The following is a 20521-nucleotide window of genomic DNA, read 5'->3' as shown; positions in this document are numbered from 1 at the left end:
TAAGGGACTGCAGAAGAAAGACAGTTAAGAATAAAAGTGTAACTAAGAGATGACAGGTAAAACAGAGTGCTGTAAACAAAACAGTTACAAGGCTAATAGGTATTGTAGCTGGTAAACCTCCATTTTACTAGGATATGATTATTTAACTTTCCTTCCGTCAAAATCTATTCAAACTGATAAAACGTGCTGTGCAGACACACAGACACAGGGTATTATAACTATTTATGTTAATGTCAAATGCTACCAGGTTAGAAAAATGCATAGCCATCTTTCAAGCTCATGACACAAGTACTTTAAAACTATTTAATAAATCAGTTTAGTCCTTATTGAATCAGTATCTAAACATTCAGGGCCATTTTAACTCTGTTCTAACTTCTTTGGGCAAGTCAATGTAAATGTTTAGATCATAGTTGTGCCATGAGATGGATTTTTTTGCTGCTACCATTACACAGAAAGCATTAGCCATACAAAATCTGACACAAAGTGGCAGGTCAATTTGGGCCCCAGCCTGTTTTCATTCTATAGGTCCCCGGGCCCCTGGACCATTATTATGCTACTACTGCTGTCACTACCAGCCAGCCTGTCACTGTGCAAAAAAAAAAAGGTGATAGTATTACAAAGAAACAGAGCATCTCACTGAAGGTTCCAGCACACTAAATCATACATAGTGATTATAGCATTCGTGTTTGTAGTGCTGATAAAGAAGAAGCAATAAGTCACACTGGATGATTTATTGAAAACAAAAGAAGCACATAACTTTTGGATTCTAGATTTTATTATAGATTATTTTTTATCCCTCTCAGGAATTCAAACAATATATAAATGAGTTTTTTAAAGTATAATGTGGATTCTGGTACTAGCTCAGAACTTATTGTTCATTTTCCTAGAAGAAAGTATTTTTACATTTTACCTAATATCCATAAAAGTAGGAACCAAGTCCAGTTGTGTCGGGTACTGGCTCATTAACAAACTATAGCTTTACCTTTATTTGGAAAAATGTTTTGAGTCCTCTGTTGCCCTTTGTTCATGCATGTTTTTACAGATCACTGGTAACACACCGCTTGATTGGGATTGGTATATTATCCTAATAAAATGGGGGCTTTGCTACTGCATATTATTTGCCTTTTGTTTAAGCATCTGTTGAGAGTTTTATATTTTGTTTGTGGAATAGTGTTTGTATGTCTAAAATAAAATTATACTCTGTGCTTGTTGTGTGTGTGTGTGTGTTTGTGTGTGTGTGTGTGGGGGGTGTATTTGTGAGCTGAGAAACTGGATTAACAAACTGCCAAACAGTCATTTTTGCTCATGAAGTTAAGTTTATTTAAAAGTACTTGTTAAACATTTGGAATGTATCAGACATGTTCACATATGACTTAAATGTATGTGTTTTAATGCTTCTTTCTTGGACACCACCTGTATTATAAATGTGGTAAAAGAGTAAAGGAAGACACAAACAGGCTGCAAGTGCGAATTCACTGATTATATTGTCCACTAGAGAGGCCTGTTATCCAAAATGCAGACTGACTGTCAATACAGTTCATGTAAGGTTGACAGTTTAATGTAAAACTTCATCATAACACTTATGTTTCATAATCAAGAGTGTGAAAGTGTTATGGTGTGGTGCTAAACAATGTTTCCCACACACTACTAGTTTATATATAGTTCATTTTGGATAATCAAACGTCAGTAACACAAGGTTTGACGTAAAAGTTCCACATAACATTTACATTTCATCAGCAAGTAGGTTAAAGTGAACTGCTGATCAATGTTTCCCACATGCTGGTATTTGCAGTTTAAGCCTCTAGCAAAGTACACCATTACCTGGAAATTGCATTCATAATCTGTAAAGATTTAATATTTTGCCTGAGGAATATCTGTGCTGCAAAGTACTAAAGATAAATTGTTTAAGGCACTACAAAGAAATTGCACTGGTAAAGTATAACTCTTAAAATAGCATACCTGGAAACTGGAACTTGGGGAAAAATAATTTGGTTGGTAAAGGACTTGAAAGGAAATAAGGTACAGAATATCTGGGAGTTATGCAGTAGGTATAAAAACATACTCCTCTGAAAAATTTTGAAACAGTCATAAATGGTATGTTTTGACATATCCCCAGAATGAAAGGTTATAGTTACATCACCAAATAGGCATTTATCTGTCACACTTCTGACAGATACAATTGAAAACTATGAGATATCATTTTTCATTGTTTCATTTGTGCATGTATGTATTGCCTCACGTGCACTACCTAGCTATATAGCTATATAGATACATCCATAGAGTAAGAATATATATATTGGCTTTACTGGAAAAGATCACCCAGACTCTGCTACAACTTGCTGTGGTTAGTTTGCTTTTGCTTGCTTATATTTTGTATTACTTTATTGCCTTCTTCTATTTTGTATACTGTGATTTTTTTATACACTGTGTTTTACATGTATACTGCTTTTAATTACATATTAAAACTAGGAAAGGGACCTCAGCTGTGTCTCTTGTGAGTCACACAGAAATTTAAACTTAAACTCAACTGTCTTTCTAGTTGCCTGCCCCTTACGTTAATTTGACCACATGTCTTCTTCCCTCCCCCTTTCATTGGCTGTTGTGAGTAAGCACAAAATTATCATTTTGTGAAATCACTTCTTTTCAACTCTTTACATTTATTTACTCCATAGAACCAGAATACAAATTGACCACCCTCTTTCAATCTATCTTGCTTTTTTTAAAATTAGTGGCTCTCCACTTAGACAGCTAAAGCTTAATTTACCCCCCTCTTTCACAGCTAATTGCTTAGTGCACACTGTAGTGCTTAGGATACTAACTCATGTTTTGTCTTACCTTTAAAATCTGCAACATCTATTGCAAGACCACCAATTACTGGTGAGCCCACATTCTGCTTCTCAGTAGTCATCTTGGGATTAGTGATTCTGTTTTCTCCTGGTGACAGAAGGAGCACAGGGACATTATTTCCTGGAGACAGCTGATCACCGGAAACCTAATAACTGCTACATAGGTGACAGCTTAGAATTTGGTGAAAGAAGTAGCAGAGTGTATTGATTCCTGTTTCTGGTTGAGTAGTGAGTGTCTGTCCTTGTCTTGTAGCCCAGGCAGGTATGACCCTAGCCCTGAGTAGCATCCTGCCATCACCCAGAATGATACCACAGTACAAGGACAAAATGATTGACTTCAACAATTGGCTAAGCTTCTGGTGTCATTCTAAGGGGATCCAGTACCTGTCTGCCTGGGATGACATGATCGACAAGCCATGATGCTTTGCCAGAGATGGCCTGCATGTGTCGCCCTTGGGATTCCGGATACTGGCTAAGGCTCTTGCCACCCCTATGGTGCCTTTTTTAGGCAAGATTCAAATGACAAATTCACCACCATAACAGGTACAAGCAAGGAAAATCTGAGGGTAATGCTACTTAATGCTAGAAGTCTAAACCTCAAAATGCACTCACTCGAGGCACTCCTTAAAATGGAAAACATCAACATCTGTGCAGTAACAGAGACCTGGTTCAAAGCTTCAGAGAGCACCCCTGCATTACCAGGCTATAATTAATACCACACATGCAGTGCAGAACACAGCAAAATAATGAAGCGGCCAAGCGACTTCTTTCCAGGGAAAGAATTCGCTGAACAGCCACTTCACTGTTTTGCTTGTTCGCTGTTTAGGGGTAGATGAAAATGCATCCGACAAAATGTGTTTTCGTCGTTCTAATAGGAACCCCAACTTGAGCTCTATCTCAAAAGATATTATCACAGAGGAAAGCAGTAACTCCTGTAACTGACTTACTTACTGATTTGAATTAACAGTCTGCCCTACTTATTTAATTTCTAAGCAGGATTTCTTGTGGTTATATCTTAGATTAAGATTTTGAAAGATACTTCCTTGTTTTCTCAGCCACAGGAAGAATTAAGACTGAACAAGCAATGTGCAAATGAGGCATCATTTATGTAATCTAACTCAGCAGCTTTCCAGAAGTGTTAGACGTTGCAAGCATGCATGCATTTCTGAGGCAAGGACTGTTTTCTTTTATAAACCATAAAGCATTTTTATAGTTGTAGATTCACGTAAATACCCTTTTACACATTTTCTTTCATATATTACAGTTCACAGAAAAGAAAGTTTTTTTTTTAATTTATACATCTTAGTTCATTTCTCATGCTTTCTTATTTGAAAAAAAAAACACTAAGACCACTTTCCTTTCAAGACTTGTGAATTTTTTAAATATCTTCAAGAAATGAAACTTGAGGTAAAAGACATATTTCATGTCAAACTCAGTTTTTTTCTTTCTTTCTTTCTTTCTTTTTTTCTTTTTTCTTTTCATTAAAGACCCTCCTAGCTTTTTGGTGGCAAGGTAAAATACTTTGCCATTTTTACCTAGAATTCTTTTTTTTTGCCCTCTTAAATAATCCTGCCCTTTTGATTGCACCCTGTGCCTACATAGGGCTCTACTAATTGGATAAAATCTGGATTTCTTTCCTGTCTTAACTATCTTTTGACATTGCTTACAAACTTTTCAGAACTCTATTATATATTTTGTAATGCTTAGCCACTAAAAATTTGCATAATTTCCTTTTTGTATGGCCTAAAAATGTTATTGTATGGGCTGTATCTAGCTCTGCTTACTGATAGGCTCTTGAGAATATCAACTGAAGTATTACATTTCTCTCTCTCTCACCGTTTAACAGTCCACTTTCTATACAATAACCCCTTTTTCAGTATCTAGACACACATTTCTCGATGTCTAGGACTCCTCTTGGCTATCTCCCTCAACTTTTGTAAAGTGAGACCTAAAACTGTGCTTGCTTCAACTTTTTCTCTCTGTATTACTCCCCAGTTCTCCTTCTAATGGAAGTCTAGTAGTCTTTCACTACTATGTCTCAGAGTTTCACTTACTGCTATCAGCCATTTCTTCTTCTGAAATAAGTCCTTCCAGAGGATGTCTAGTAGCTTCAATCATCTGTGACTCTGGTTCAGGCTTTTTGCTGCCACCTTGATCCATTCTGAAATGAACTGCCAGCTGCTATTGGAGATGTGGACATTGTCTGGATCTCACCCATACTATCGTTCCCACATGCTTGACTCCAAGTTTGATTGTGTGTAACTGTGTGAACACAGGGTATACTGTTACTGCAGTCATTACTCTTTCAAACATCTTCTGCGATGACATCAAACACTCATACTTGCTTGTCTCTGTGACTCTCTTTTCAGCCCTGACCAATGACATCTGAAAAAGCGTTCCTGTCATAGCCCTAACCAGGTGGTCTGCATGTTCAGGTAATGTTTAATCTGGAAGTTAGTGGAGATAACTAAAGCTCTGAGATGTTAATGAGCTACTTCCTGTGCCCAGGATTCAGGGTTTGATCCATGTGACCTTCATTTGCCTACTGTGTGACTGTGAGCAAATTACTTAACCAGACGGTGCTCACAAGTAACCCATGGAAAAGGACAATTTCATCCAGCAAGCTTTCATGGTCAAACAATAGGTCAAAAATATTTCTGATCAAACAACTGTAAGCTTAATGTCAGCTATAGCTGATGAAGTATCCCTTTTAGCAATCAATTCTCTGCCCTCTGGGGGGATAGGGTACAGGTCCTTGTGATAATCTGTATAATTTTTTACTTTTAAGACATCCTGTCATTTCTATAGTGGTACTTTTATTCACTCTTACATGTGGGTTTAATTTCTCAACCTGTCATAAGCAGTGCCCATAGAAGCCATAGCCACTCCACAGGTGTGAATAAGGAGAAAAAACAGATTCGTGCAGCACATTGCTGCACATTGTGGATACCACTCGACATGCATTGATGGGCAGGATGGCAGTTCAGTGCAGGCTGACAGTAGAGTGATACAACTGTCCAAAAGTATGGCCAGAACAGACAAGCTTGGAGTGATAGGGAGCAGTAGCATGGTCATCACACATGGCAACATGGCACTAACAGGCAGTACACTGTCCTCCCAAGCTGCCAATGCATTGCTCAGTGGCAGCAACGTGATTCAAGAAATCAGCAGTGTGTTACAAAAGGCCCACAGTGCAACCTACTTACAGCTTAGCATGATGTCATAGGCCATGATCTCAGCAGGATGGTCCTATTGACATGGTCATGGGCAGACATGAGTCAGTCCTGTAGCACAGGATAAGGATAATAAATGCATCACATTATAGAAGCAATTTAGAGTGTAGCACAATATTTGCATAAAACTGAGCTACAAGGTTCGTGTTAGGGAGATAAAAGATTCAGTCATAATAATCCCTATACCCACATTACAGCAAGCAGCTGTGATCTACCAAATTCTGGAACACCACAGCACTAAAGTAAGCTATAGACAACCCAAATGTAGACAGGAGTTGTAGTAAGGCAGCACAGATCTACAGTAATCATACATTTATTAGGCTAACTACTTTAGTGGGAAGAACTGAGGACTGACAGGTGCATTTAAAGGGGATGTGACAGTATAGTCAACTGGTCATGACTGACCAAAGCCCACCTGTCAGAAGCCACAATGCTAGGAGCTACTCTACAGATTGTGAGTGATACCACCACAGAATGGAGAGGGTGGGAGGTGTCAGAAGGAAAAGGCTATGCTGTAGAGGATTGGCCTGCCACCACACAGAAAGGAGGGAGGTATTCAGATTTTACTGTGCAGTCCGCAGGAGACTGGGTGCAGTTGGTCATCATCTAAGGGATCTTGTGTGTCACAGCTTACCATATACAAATTGTGACCTATGTAGCTTATAGCCTGCACATTACATAGGTTCATAGGTAAGTACTAGGTTATTGGCCGTAGGGCCAATATAAGCCTAGCCAAAAAAGTACCCTGGTTTCACCACCCAAGAAAATTATTTTCCTGTGTCCCTGTCAAGCAGAGCCACAGAGGTGATCCCCAGGGTGAATTTCCTATTTCCTATTCAATCATCAAGATTTTTCTTGAAGAGTGCTAATGAGGAGCTTTGTTTGATATAGATAGGTAGTTTGTTCCAGAGTATGGGAATTCTCTGGGACAGGAATCTATCCCTCCAGCATGTTCTATTTATTGTAGTGACAAGGTTTAGGTCGCTAAAGCATGTAGCGTGGAGGAATTGGGATTTCTTTAAGTGGAGCGTGTCCAACAGCTCTGGGTTTGACATAGCTTTGTATGTAAAAGGCAGAGATCGCCTCTGAGTAGGCAATATGCAGCGGAGTAAAGCTGGAGTTGTTTGAGATGGTCTGCATAGGGCATCTGTTTGTGGCTGGTAATCCGCTTTATGAGGTATTTCTGCGGCCTTTCCACTTGTTGTAGATGTCTTGTGGGGTACATACCAAAAGGAGCGTTGTACTCTATAATGGGTCTAATGAGTGATGAGTTGAGGGGAACAATGACCTCTTTTTTCATGGAAGAGAAACCTTTTGTGATGAGGTGTGCCATGTAGAAGGATTTCCTGACTACTGTTGCGATGTGATTATCAAAGGAGAGACTACAGTCCACCTCTGTCCCAAGGTCTCTTATCACACTTTCGGTGTTAAGCAGACTACGTCCTATATGGTAGCTCATGGATACAGAGTTTTTACCAAAGGTGATGACAATGCACTTTTTGGCATTGAGCTTGAGGCCATGGCTCTGACAGCAGGCAGCTGTCTCAGTGAGGCCCTCTTTTAGGATGTCCACATCATTTGGAGTTTCGATTATGGCTCCTAGTTATGCAGTCATCTGTGAACTTCATCAGCCAAAGACCTTCTGTGTTAGCCTGCACTTCAGAAAAGTAGATACCAAACAGGAGAGGACCCAGGACTGAACCCAGTGGTACTCCACTTGTCACTGGCCTGAAGTCAGATTTGGAGTATGCTACTTTCACACTGTGGGTTCTGTCAGTGAGCCAGTTGGCAACCTATCTTGTGACATGGGGATTTATACCTAGTTTAGTGAGTTTGTCTATAATTCCAGAGTGGGGGGTGGTGTCAAAAGCCTTGGCGAGATCTAGATAGGCTGTGTGAACCACCTTACCCTCGTCTACGGCATTGGTGACGGCTTCAAAGAAGTCTATCAGGTTTAGGAGACATGATCTGCATTTTACAAACCTGAAGTGGGTGGGGTCCAGAGTTTGGAGATTACCAATGTCTTTGTGTATAAGATCCATGATGATATGTTCCATGGCCTTGCAGACCAGGCTCATTAGGCTAATGGGACAGTAGTTTCTGGGGTCCGTGGTGGCTCCCCCTTTATGGAGTGGGATAACCATCGCTATGTGGCATTCAGTGGGCACAAAGCCTGAGGTGAGGCTATGATTGAACATGGTGCTTAGGCGGGGTGCCAGATCATTCTGCAGTTCATGTAGAATGTAGCCTGGGATGCTGTCAGGTCCCATGGATGCTGTGTTCTTGGCTTTGGAGAGTGTGGTTTTTACCTGTGCAGCCATGATTACAGGAACTTTGCATTCTTCTGCTATAGAGATGGGCCATTTAGGGGATGAGAGGGGGTAAAGTTAACACTGAACCTATCTGCCAGGATGTTGGCAATATCAATTGTTTCTGTATATTTAGTGTCATTGTGCTGTAACTCAGAGCAGATCTGAGTGTTGCCATTGAGATTCTTGACATAGCTATAGAATGCTTTGTGGTTGTCGTTAGAATCAGAGGCGATTTTGTGTTCTTAACTAACTTTAAAGGATTTTATGAGGAATCTCAGCTTCTTACTGAGGCTGACCAGGGAGTTCCTCCAATCATAGGATTTTACTCTTTTTTGCAACTGTTTCTTTCTTCTGTTGTAGAGTTTGTTTATGGCAGGTGACCACCAGATTGGCTTCCTTTTTTTTCAGGATAGCATCTTGGTTCTGTTAAGGATAGCACGATCCATGCACTCGTGTAAGTGCTTATAAAGTGCATTTGTTCATACTGTGTAGGATTCAGCAGTCGTACTTCTATTGTCTGTTTGCATGGGTGTCGTGAAGTTTGCCACTTCTGTCTTAAGAAGCGTGAAGTTGGCTTTGGAGAAATTTTTTACAGTGGTTTCCCTAATGGGGGTGGTGCAGGATGTGGAAGTCTAGGGTGATTAGCTTTTAGTCGGATCTGACCAACGAGGGATTGACCTCTGATGTGGAACACCAGTCACCCATGTTGTAATGGCCAGGTCTAGGATATTGCTGCCCCTGCTGGAAGTGTGGATAAGTTGATCTAAGGCATTGGAATTTATGAATTCCAGAAAACTTTGAACAAAAGAGTTGGTACATGAGTAGTTTTCCCAGTTAATGGTGGGGTAGTTGAAATCGCCCATTATTAGGGTGTTAGGTTGTACCCTAATATTTTCCAGTGTATCAAGAAATGAGGAGTTGGAATCCTGGGGCATGGTGGGGGATCTGTAGCAAGTTACAATTTGGATTGTGGTCTTGCCCAGAGTTAGTTGCACTTGGATAATCTCGGCTGCATTATGCTGAGCAACTAGCCTGGAGGTGTGGATATCCTTAATGAATATGGACACATCTCCGCCTTTAGTGTTTCGGTCCAGGTTAGGTGGCCGAAAGGTGTGGTATGAATTATAGCCTGGTAATGCAGAGATGCTCTCTGGAGCCTTGAACCAGGTCTCTGTCACTGCACAGATGTCAATGTTCTCCATTTTAAGGAGTGCCTCAAGTGAATGCATTTTGAGGTTTAGACTTCTAGCATTGAGTAGCATTACCCTCAGATTTTGCTTGCTTGTACCTGTTAAGGTGGTGAATTTGTCATTTGAACCTTGCCTAAAAAAGGCACTATAGGGGTGGCAAGAGCCTTAGCCAATATCTGGAATACCAAAGGCGACAGGTGCAGGCCATTTCTGGCAAAGCATCATGGTCTGTCGATCATGTCATCCCAGTCAGACAGATATTGGATCCCCTTAGAATGACACCAGAAGCTTAGCCAGTTGTTGAAGGCAATCATTTTGTCCTTGTACTGTGGTATCATTCTGGGTGATGGCAGGATGCTACTCAGGGCTAGGGTCATACCTGCCTGGGCTACAAGATCAGAGAGCTACTCCATGTCTCTTTTCATGTACTCCAGGGAGGTACATCTCAGGTCATTCACTCCAACATGGACAATGACAGAGTCATATTTGTACTTGTGGAGTGAGTGAGTGCGTGCATTATGTGGCGGATTCTGGCACCTGACAGGCAGATGACAGTAACTTTCTCCTTGTTTAGCCTGGTGAGTGGAACATCAGTGTGCCTGACTATAGGGTCACCTATGACTAGAGTGTTGGATACGTTATTATGCCTTATGGGCTGTGGTTGAGTGGCACACTGAGTTTGTGGGCTATGTGTCATTTGGGTTGTGTTGGGGGGGGTGGAGGTTGCTTGCGTTTCTGCTTTGAAGGTCTCTGTTTATTGAGCAGATTTTTATTGAGAGCCTCCGCGAATGTAGGTGCGTGTTTCTTGTTTTTATGTGTGTGTTTTGGTGTTGTAGGTTTTGAGGGACTATGTGATGAGTGTGGTGTGGTGCAAGTGTTTACCTTCTCCTCTTGACCGTCTAGTCCAGTCTTGGGTGAAGAGAGCTTTGCTTCCAGTTTGGTTATATAAGTGCATCTCTCATAGGTTGTAGTGTTGGGTGGTAGGAGGAGAGGGTTGTCTGTGCACATGAGGCAATTGCTGCATTGCCCCAAGATGCCCAGATTCATCAGGTACTCAGGAGAAAACACTGGGAGCTGACCCTTAGACATGCCTGGATAGGTGCTTATTTATTAAGTACTAAAAACTGGTTTCCTCTAGACAAGTGAGGAAAGTTGAGTGCTGCAGTGATTTGTAGCTTATTTAGTGCTTACAATGAGTTCTGAACAAGTGCTGAGCTCAAAGAAACAGATTTTAGTGCTAAAACTAAACAAAATGGCTAGTTCTAAGGGAAATTTTGAAGAGCAGACTTTATGGCACTGGGAATAGTTTAACCCTAGCTAAGCGGTGATGCATAAAATGTATATATAGAATGTTGTGTACATGGTACCACTGCCTAGCAAGTCAGTGTGGCTTAGACTATGCCAGTGTTGTATAGTAACCATGTGACTATTGATAGTGGACAGGGGTTATGTTTGCAAACAAGCACTAGTCGTAGTTGTACTCACAAATATACAGTTATCAGAATGGGACCAAAGGAGAGTCAAAGGCTGGAGAAGGTCATCCTCAGTAAAGATGGATGTGGTCATGCAGGCATTATACACCCATAATTACTGTATGCTGGATCATGACAAGCATGGCAAAGCCTTCTGTGATAAGGTGTGGCAGGGCCTGATTGTATGATGCCACTGCTATTGGTAATTATAACAAGAAAGCACAGCAAGTCTGATATAGAGTGACTGATATGGTCCTGCAAGCACTGAACAAGATGCATGCCATCATCAGGAAGAGAACAGCCACAGGCAGAAGACCATGTACACAGGGCACCCTCACAAATATGGGGAAGTTGTTGTTATCTCTGTCCATGGACAATAACTGCAGACTTATACCAGGAAGAAGCCTGGATGTTGGGGCTATGCTGATAGTGACACAATGTGTGTATGTTGGAGATGCCTCAAGTTGGTATGCGCATGTGCCTTTAGCATAGCACCAGTGCTGTACCAATGGTAAATGTGAACATATCTGTTTTACAGGTACATCAGGGGTGCAACAGCCATGACCTGTACTGCACGGTACATATGTATCCTTTGGCCTTGTATACTCTTGGCAAGTATTGGTGTGTGTGACACAGGGTGGTGGGGTGTCACCTATGTTTCAATAGAACCACAGGATTTCCCTATCTGCCTTCACATATGCCACTAGTGTGAGGTCATACACTAGAAGCTGGGACATGCCAAATGAGCATCACTGGTGCCTGACAATGATGGCAGCCTGCCCATAGCACAGTCAGACAATGAGACACTGTCATCAACATTAACACCCAGATCAGCAAATACACCTGTAGAGAGCATCAATGCTTGCCCTACATCACCTGTGTTTAGTTATGACTAGTCTATCCACAGAAGCCCATCACTGGGCACCCAGTCCTTACCTGCACACATGGAGGCAGTGGGTAGTGCTGTCACTGCTCAGCATGTATGCAGCATGCAGGAGAGGCATTGTGCTGGCCATTACTGCCATAATTATCACTCATTCCCAAACTAGGTATCACTCTGGACATCACTCAGCAGATAGGTAGGTCAGTGATCCAGGCACAGACAAATGCCATTCATGCCCTCTCAAAAAATACTATGATGTGCATCATGTAGAAGGATATACATGAGGCTCTGTGATGCTTGTGCAATGGTATGGAATACAGAGACCAAGAGCACACATTCACACTGTAGGCAGTGAAAGGCTAGCTGGCATCTATTGTCACAGCCATAAATTATGGGGCCACTGCTCACTGTGGCTGCACCAGGAGCCATCTGCATGTTGTACAGTCATAAGCAAGGCCTACAAAGCTGTCTCACACCACTCAAAGGCCTGTTTTGCCTGCTAGATTTCCTGTAGCTGCCACCACCACCCACCCACATGGCCAGTACTCATACGCTTCCACTGTGAAGTACACACCATAGGAGGCAGATGGTCAGTCTCACTGGTGATATCCAGTGAGCAACACCTCATTGTGGATGTGGTCATTCACATTTTATCATTTCCCCCACCTACGGGGACACACCAGCTGACATACATGCTCACAAAGTGCTATGCCATCTATTGCACATGAGGCTTTCTCTCCCACTAGTACATGGCCACCCATACCATCTAGCCAACTTTCCCCATCTGGAAACTCAACTACATATCTTGAAAGGGTAACCATCATCCTCTACCACTCAGCCATCTGCCTGCCATAACCCATCCATCCTTCCACCTATGTTAACATTGTTGTTCCTTTTCACTGTCCCTCACCTTGTCTTTCAAATATTGATGACTGTGTCCTGCACACCACCAGACTTGTGTTGGTAGGACAATATCTGATCCAGAATCACCAGACAATGCACTGTATTACATAGACTAGGTTTATTTTTGCATGCATCATGGCCCATAGTTGTGAACCAGTTGCTGCCTCCTTGCCAGTCGTCTAGTGTATAGTCCCTGCCTCAGCTTTCATGAGGTTTCAGTACAGCCAGTTCCTCCAACAATTCTTCACCTTGCTCCTCCTCCTCCTCTATTAGTTCCAGTATGATTGGCACTTCAGAGGTGTAGCTCTGCTATAGCTGTTTATGCAGAACTATACTGCAAAGTATGAGAAAGCCAATAGATATCTTGCTTCAAGCACCGAAAGAATATTGCAGATCACCATTGGGATACTTAGAACTGAGCCTTCAGCACTCCAAACACATAATCGACAATGTTGTGAGTCTGTAACAGTGATGTGTTGTATGACATCTTTGCCACAGTCAAAGTGCTGCAGATAGGTAGCATAAGTCATGGTCCAACGCATATATTTCATCACCTGCACAACACAACACAACAGTGGACAACATTATGAATGGACTACATCCTATACACCTGTGGGCACCTTTTCTGATCCAGAGAGATGGGGGAGGCCTGCATGGATCTACGGATTAGTTGAAACTGCGAGAATTCATCCTACTGGTATAAAAGCCTAGAGTCTGTGCATCAGTGAAACGCAGTTACCTGTGCCTTCTATATAAGCAAACTTCTGCAGGTTAAACTCCTCTGTAGGAAACACTGTCCCTAGTATCCCACTGTTCACAGCTGCTTCAAGAGCTCCCAGTTTGTGCAGAGGGCAGCACCACTGCAGGTCATCTAATAGTATACTACTAAACACTCTCACGTAGACCTTTAAGTGACTCTCTCCTACTCCTTCCCATCTACTAAGGATCTGTTATAATGGATAGGCACTTCCCTGTCATCTCTGTCATCTCTGTTTCTGGCATAGTGGATATGGACATCTTGAGGCAGTGTAGTAACTGCCTCAAGTTCACTGATAATCAGTGTGTGTGTGAGAGATTTAGATACACAATACCATTGGAAACAAAACTCACAAAAAATGCAAACCAGGTTGTCAGCATTACACCCAAAACACTCACTACCAACAGTTAGGAAAAAACACATAGACCCACATATGCAGAGGTACTCACTTGTAATCTACCCAAATCTCCAAGACTTCTGAATAGCATCTCTCAGTGGCCCTACGCGCACTCAAAAGGACAGCACTTTACACAACAAATAACTCTGAAAATTATAGTAGCCCTGCTTCCAAGCCCATAAGTCAACACACCATACAGACAAACATTCTAGTTATCGGATACTCCATTGCAAAATATACTGATGTCCTCCTTTCCAAGCTAAGCAAGGAGAAGATTAGATCACAGTGTCCTGTCTGTCTGGAGTCAGGATCTGCCAGATCATGCATCCACTTAATACTTTAAACCACAATGACCAGTATGACATGGCCATAATCCATGTGGGTGTAAACAACCTAAGACGTATCTTACTGGACTATATGAAGAGAGACATGATGGAGCTCTCTGAATATGTGTCCCAGGCAGATATGAATCTAGCCTTGAGTAATATCCTATCTTCACTAATAATGATGCCAAAGTACCAGCAAAAAATGATTGACTTCAACAATTGGCTTAGATTCTGGGTCATAACAAGGGAATCCAATATCGGTCAACCTGGGGAGACATGATCAACAAACCATTTTGCATTGCCAGAGATGGTTTGCACTTGTCACCACTTGGCTTCTGGGTATTGGCAAAAACTTTATCTATCTCCATAGTGCCATTTTTAGGGCATGCCAAGTTGTTAAACTCTCCAACATAACAAAAAAAATGCTCCTGACTGCCTAAAGGTACTGCTGCTCAATGCTAGGAATTTAAATAAAAAACTGCTTTCCCTGGAAGCACTCCTCACCTTAGAGAATGCAGTTATATGTGCAGTCATGGAAACATGGTGCAGAACAATGGAAAGCACCCTGGACATCAAAGGCTACAATGCCTTGCATACATTTCAATCCTCCTCAGCTCAGGATAAAACAAAGGGCTCAGTCTCAGTGTTCCTAAAGGACAAGTACACTGCTAGACTGATCCAACAACATGACTTACTTCAGCTGCTCCATGCCCAACTAACCATAGGTTTGACCCCCTAATATATTCTTGCTAGCTACAGATTCCCTAACATGAGTCTGGAAAACAACCACTCCTACCTAAACCTACTGGCATTTTTTTAACATTCAGCCTAACACCATACTTATTGGTGACTTCAACTATCCCTCCATAAACTGGGAGACATATGACCCATAATTCACTTGGTCAGAGGTTTTTGGGCATCGTCAATGAAAGAAAGACCTTGGAGCAACTAGTTAGCTCTCCAACTACAGGTACAAATATCCTAGATCTTGTGCTCATGAACATGGGGGGATGCTGCTCACTCCTATACATTAACTCCTCCCTGCCGGTAAGATCTGACCACAAAATTATCTCCTTTAGTATTAAAATTAACCTAAAACCCCATTAAACTCCAAACCTGTTAAGAACTTTGCTAAAGCCAATTATCTCAAATTAAGTGACAGCTTATTAAACATCCAAGCCCCTCCAAACCCTGATGACACTGAGGCCTACTCTGAGCTGTACACAAAAGCACTTTACAACCACATTCATAGCTGCATACAAGAGGCAGTACATGTCCGAGTCAAACCTATTATTACTGGCAAAAATAAACCATTCGCTTGGACCCCTAGCAAAAAAAGACATTTGTCAGTATAAAAAAAAGAAATTCAAGAGGTGGTCAAATTTGCAAAAGCAAACTATGAAGCAAAGATATCCTCCCAGGTGAACGATAATATAAGGCTTTTTTTAATTATGTTCATAACCTCAGGGGAAATGCTCAGCAATGTGCCAAGTTAATCATGTGCAGCAAAACTTATGCCCAGCCTGAAACTATAGCAAACCTCCTGGCTGACAAGTCACCTCCTACCACATCCAAAGAAATACCTGCAACCATCTCCATACCAATCATTACCAGGGAACAGGTACTTACTGCACTGCTATAGCCAAAACATAGCCACCATGAATCCTGACAACTTTCCAAGATGCCTCTTAAATAGCTTAATAGATAATCTGTCAGGGCCACTAGAAACCCTCTTTAACCATAGCCTGTGGAGAGGTTTTAACCCAGAGGAATAGAGGACTGCAACAGTCATCTCTCGGCACAAGGGGGGGGGGGGGCATCAACTGACCCAGGGAACTAAAGATCCATAAACTTGGCCAGTCTTATGTGAAAGGCCATGGAGAAAATTACCATGGATCTAACCAGTAATGACATAGGAACTCTCCAAGTACTGAACCAGACATAATTTGGTTTTGTTAAAGGGAGGTCTTGCCTGTTCAACCTGCTGGACTTCTTTGAGGAAGTCACCAGGGCCATGGATGAAGGTAAAATAGTACACACCATTGCTCTAGACCTGGCCAAGCTTTTGACACATACAATCCCCCACTAGGGGATCAAGATATACTTACTGAGTTAGGCATAATCCCCTACATCATCAGATGGATAGCCAACTGGCTCACTGACAGGACACATATTGTCTGGATAGGTGAACCCACTTCCATTAAGAAACCTGTTACTAGTGGTGTCTCACAGGACTCAGTGTTGGGACTCCTCCTGTTTGGTATATACTTCTCTGAATTGAGGGCCAATGTTGGGGGCCTTTGGTTCACCACATTTCCCAATGACAGTAAGCTGGGAGTAATCATTGAATCCCCAAACAATGTTGACATCCTACAAACAGGCGTAAATATGACAAACGACTGGTGTCAAAACTATGGCCTGAGACTTATTCTTCTTCTTTCAGCTCTTCCTGTTTAGGGGTCACCACAGCGGATCACCTGTCTGCTCATGATTGGCATCAAACCTTTTGATAAATCAGATATCTTTGCAAATTATAATATTAATAACACTCCCCTAAAAGTAGACCCAGTGGTGAGACACCTAGGAACACAGATAGATAGTAACCTAAATTTTGACCACCAGGTGGCTACATCCATAATCGAAAACAATGCTCCTTTCTGCATGTACCTAATCAAGCAATTACACCCACTGGATCAGCCTCAGAGGTTCCTCACTGAAAAAATACAAAGCGTAAGGAATAAAGGTCCTATCCCTTTACTCCATCTCATGTTATTTATTGAGAGAGGACTTACGCCTGGCCTACAAGGCATTCTCTGATCCAGCCCTGATGAAAATATTACATATTCTCAAGAAAAATAGTACGAGGGTTATGCATTCCATGATCATTCCATGGACCTCTAGCTTATTTGTGACTCAGAACTAGCTGGAGAGACAGATTTGTATCCAAAAAGTTACTTCATCTATGGAATAAACTTCTCCATCTTCATAAAACAAAGCCTGTCCCTCACTGTCTTCAAAAAATAATTTGAATAACTGGATGGGGACCATAAATTCACTCCCAGTACTGCCCATGTCCCTTATGGATGACTTAGGGCTCCAACAACCAAAGACCAATTACCCTGATACTACCCCACCCCATATCTGGGGAATTAATATATAATATTGTCATATCCTGGGTATTATTGGCTGAGCTTGTAAAGGCTCCTGTGCCATTAGCCTTGTAATTACCTATGAGCCTATGAACCCTGCACAGATCATTGATATAGGTTGTATGTGTGTCAGATGCGGGAATTGTGGGAACTGCCTACATGGAGCAGCATCATACTATAAATTACACATTGTGCATTGCATATCCCCCAGCAGTTTACAGAGTAGAAGGCCTTCCAAGTGATATAGTAAACATCATGTGGAGCAGGTGGGGCCTGGATAGCAATGTGGGAGCAGATGCATATCCCAGCAGTATTTTCTTCCTAGCAACATTGTGCTACATGTGCTTCTGAATGGTCTCCTCCCTGAGTGTTGCTGCTCACCACACTATTTTACATAATATACTGCCCCCTTGTTTCAGAATACGTCCTTCTTATACTTTAGGCATTTGAAACACATTTGTGGTAGCATTTTCATTATTTAAACACATACCAAGAAGAAATGTTGGGCTGGTCAGTTTCCAGCTTGAAGTTGCAAGAACCCAAACAAATCAGTTAATATACAGGGAACCCAAGTAATCTCAATAGGGGTGTCAATAGTTGTTTCACCTAGAGTGTTCCACCTAAGAATCTTAAATCATTTTAGAGAAGTGAGGCTTTAAATTCACAGCTAGTTATCAGGCATAGAAACAACTTCATGAAGTTGGTGGCCATGACACCTATCAGCAGTATATTCTGAACTATTTATGGCTTTGCACATAATTTCAAACATAAGGGTAACAGGATTTTCAAAAATATGGGATCACTTTAATTGATATAATGTTACTGTGCAGCATATTAATTGCATGAGGTTACCCATAGCAACATCAACATGTTTTCCATTCAGCAGGGAGAATTAAGAAATGCAAATGCAGTTATATAGATTGTAGACTACCAAAGATTTACTCAATCATTCAAACTGTTAAGATTTTCATCTCTGTTAATTTCCCCAAGTCTTGCTGTTCTCCACATTAAATAATACTTGAGTGATGTGTAGACAACATATCTAAAATGTTTATATTGAGGAAACAGGGAAAGAGAGCTCTTATTTGCTATATAAACTCCAAACAGTTAACATATATGTAAGTGCAAGCTTGCATAAGGAATCAAAACACTGGTAATTGAAATAGCTAGATAACTAAGGGACTGCAGAAGAAAGACAGTTAAGAATAAAAGTGTAACTAAGAGATGACAGGTAAAACAGAGTGCTGTAAACAAAACAGTTACAAGGCTAATAGGTATTGTAGCAGGTAAACCTCCATTTTACTAGGATATGATTATTTAACTTTCCTTCCGTCAAAATCTATTCAAACTGATAAAACGTGCTGTGCAGACACACAGACACAGGGTATTATAACTATTTATGTTAATGTCAAATGCTACCAGGTTAGAAAAATGCATAGCCATCTTTCAAGCTCATGACACAAGTACTTTAAAACTATTTAATAAATCAGTTTAGTCCTTATTGAATCAGTATCTAAACATTCAGGGCCATTTTAACTCTGTTCTAACTTCTTTGGGCAAGTCAATGTAAATGTTTAGATCATAGTTGTGCCATGAGATGGATTTTTTTGCTGCTACCATTACACAGAAAGCATTAGCCATACAAAATCTAACACAAAGTGGCAGGTCAATTTGGGCCCCAGCCTGTTTTCATTCTATAGGTCCCCTGGCCCCTGGACCATTATTATGCTACTACTGCTGTCACTACCAGCCAGCCTGTCACTGTGCAAAAAAAAAAAAAAAAAAAAAAAGGTGATAGCATTACAAAGAAACAGAGCATCTCACTGAAGGTTCCAGCACACTAAATCATACATAGTGATTATAGCATTCATGTTTGTAGTGCTGATAAAGAAGAAGCAGTAAGTCACATTGGATGATTTATTGAAAACAAAAGAAGCACATAAACAACTTTTGGATTCTAGATTTTATTATAGATTATTTTTTTATCCCTCTCAGGAATTTAAACAATATATAAATGAGTTTTCCAAAGTATAATGTGGATTCTGGTACTATTAGCTCAGAGCTTATTGTTCATTTTCCTAGAAGAAAGTATTTTTACATTTTACCTAATATCCATAAAAGTAGGAACCGAGTCCAGTTGTGTCAGGTACTGGCTCATTAACAAACTATAGCTTTACCTTTATTTGGAAAAATGTTTTGAGCCCTCTGTTGCCCTTTGTTCATGCATGTTTTTACAGATCACTGGTAACACACAGCTTGATTGGGATCGGTATATTATCCTAATAAAATGGGGGCTTTGCTACTGCATATTATTTGCCTTTTGTTTAAGCATCTGTTGAGAGTTTTATATTTTGTTTGTGGAATAGTGTTTGTATGTCTAAAATAAAATTATACTCTGTGCTTGTTGTGTGTGTGTGTGTGTTTGTGTGTGTGTGTGGGGGGGTGTATTTGTGAGCTGAGAAACTGCATTAACAAACTGCCAAACAGTCATTTTTGCTCATGAAGTTAAGTTTATTTAAAAGTACTTGTTAAACATTTGGAATGTATCAGACATGTTCACATATGACTTAAATGTATGTGTTTTAATGCTTCTTTCTTGGACACCACCTGTATTATAAATGTGGTAAAAGAGTAAAGGAAGACACAAACAGCCTGCAAGTGCGAATTCACTAACTATATTGTCCACTAGAGAGGCCTGTTATCCAAAATGCAGACTGACTGTCAATACAGTTCATGTAAGGTTGACAGTTTAATGTAAAACTTCATCATAACACTTACGTTTCATAATCAAGAGTGTGAAACTGTTATGGTGTGGTGCTAAACAATGTTTCCCACACACTACTAGTTTATATATAGTTCATTTTGGTTAATCAAACGTCAGTAACACAAGGTTTGACGTAAAAGTTCCACATAACATTTACATTTCATCAGCAAGTAGGTTAAAGTGAACTGCTGATCAATGTTTTCCACATGCTGGTATTTGCAGTTTAAGCCTCTAGCAAAGTACACCATTACCTGGAAATTGCATTCATAATCTGTAAAGATTTAATATT

Source organism: Protopterus annectens, chromosome 1.part2 (assembly GCF_019279795.1).
Source record: "Protopterus annectens isolate FY-2018-M chromosome 1.part2, PAN1.0, whole genome shotgun sequence".
In the NCBI taxonomy this organism is placed as follows: Eukaryota; Metazoa; Chordata; order Ceratodontiformes; family Protopteridae; genus Protopterus; species Protopterus annectens.
Note: the sequence above shows the minus strand (reverse complement) of the source record.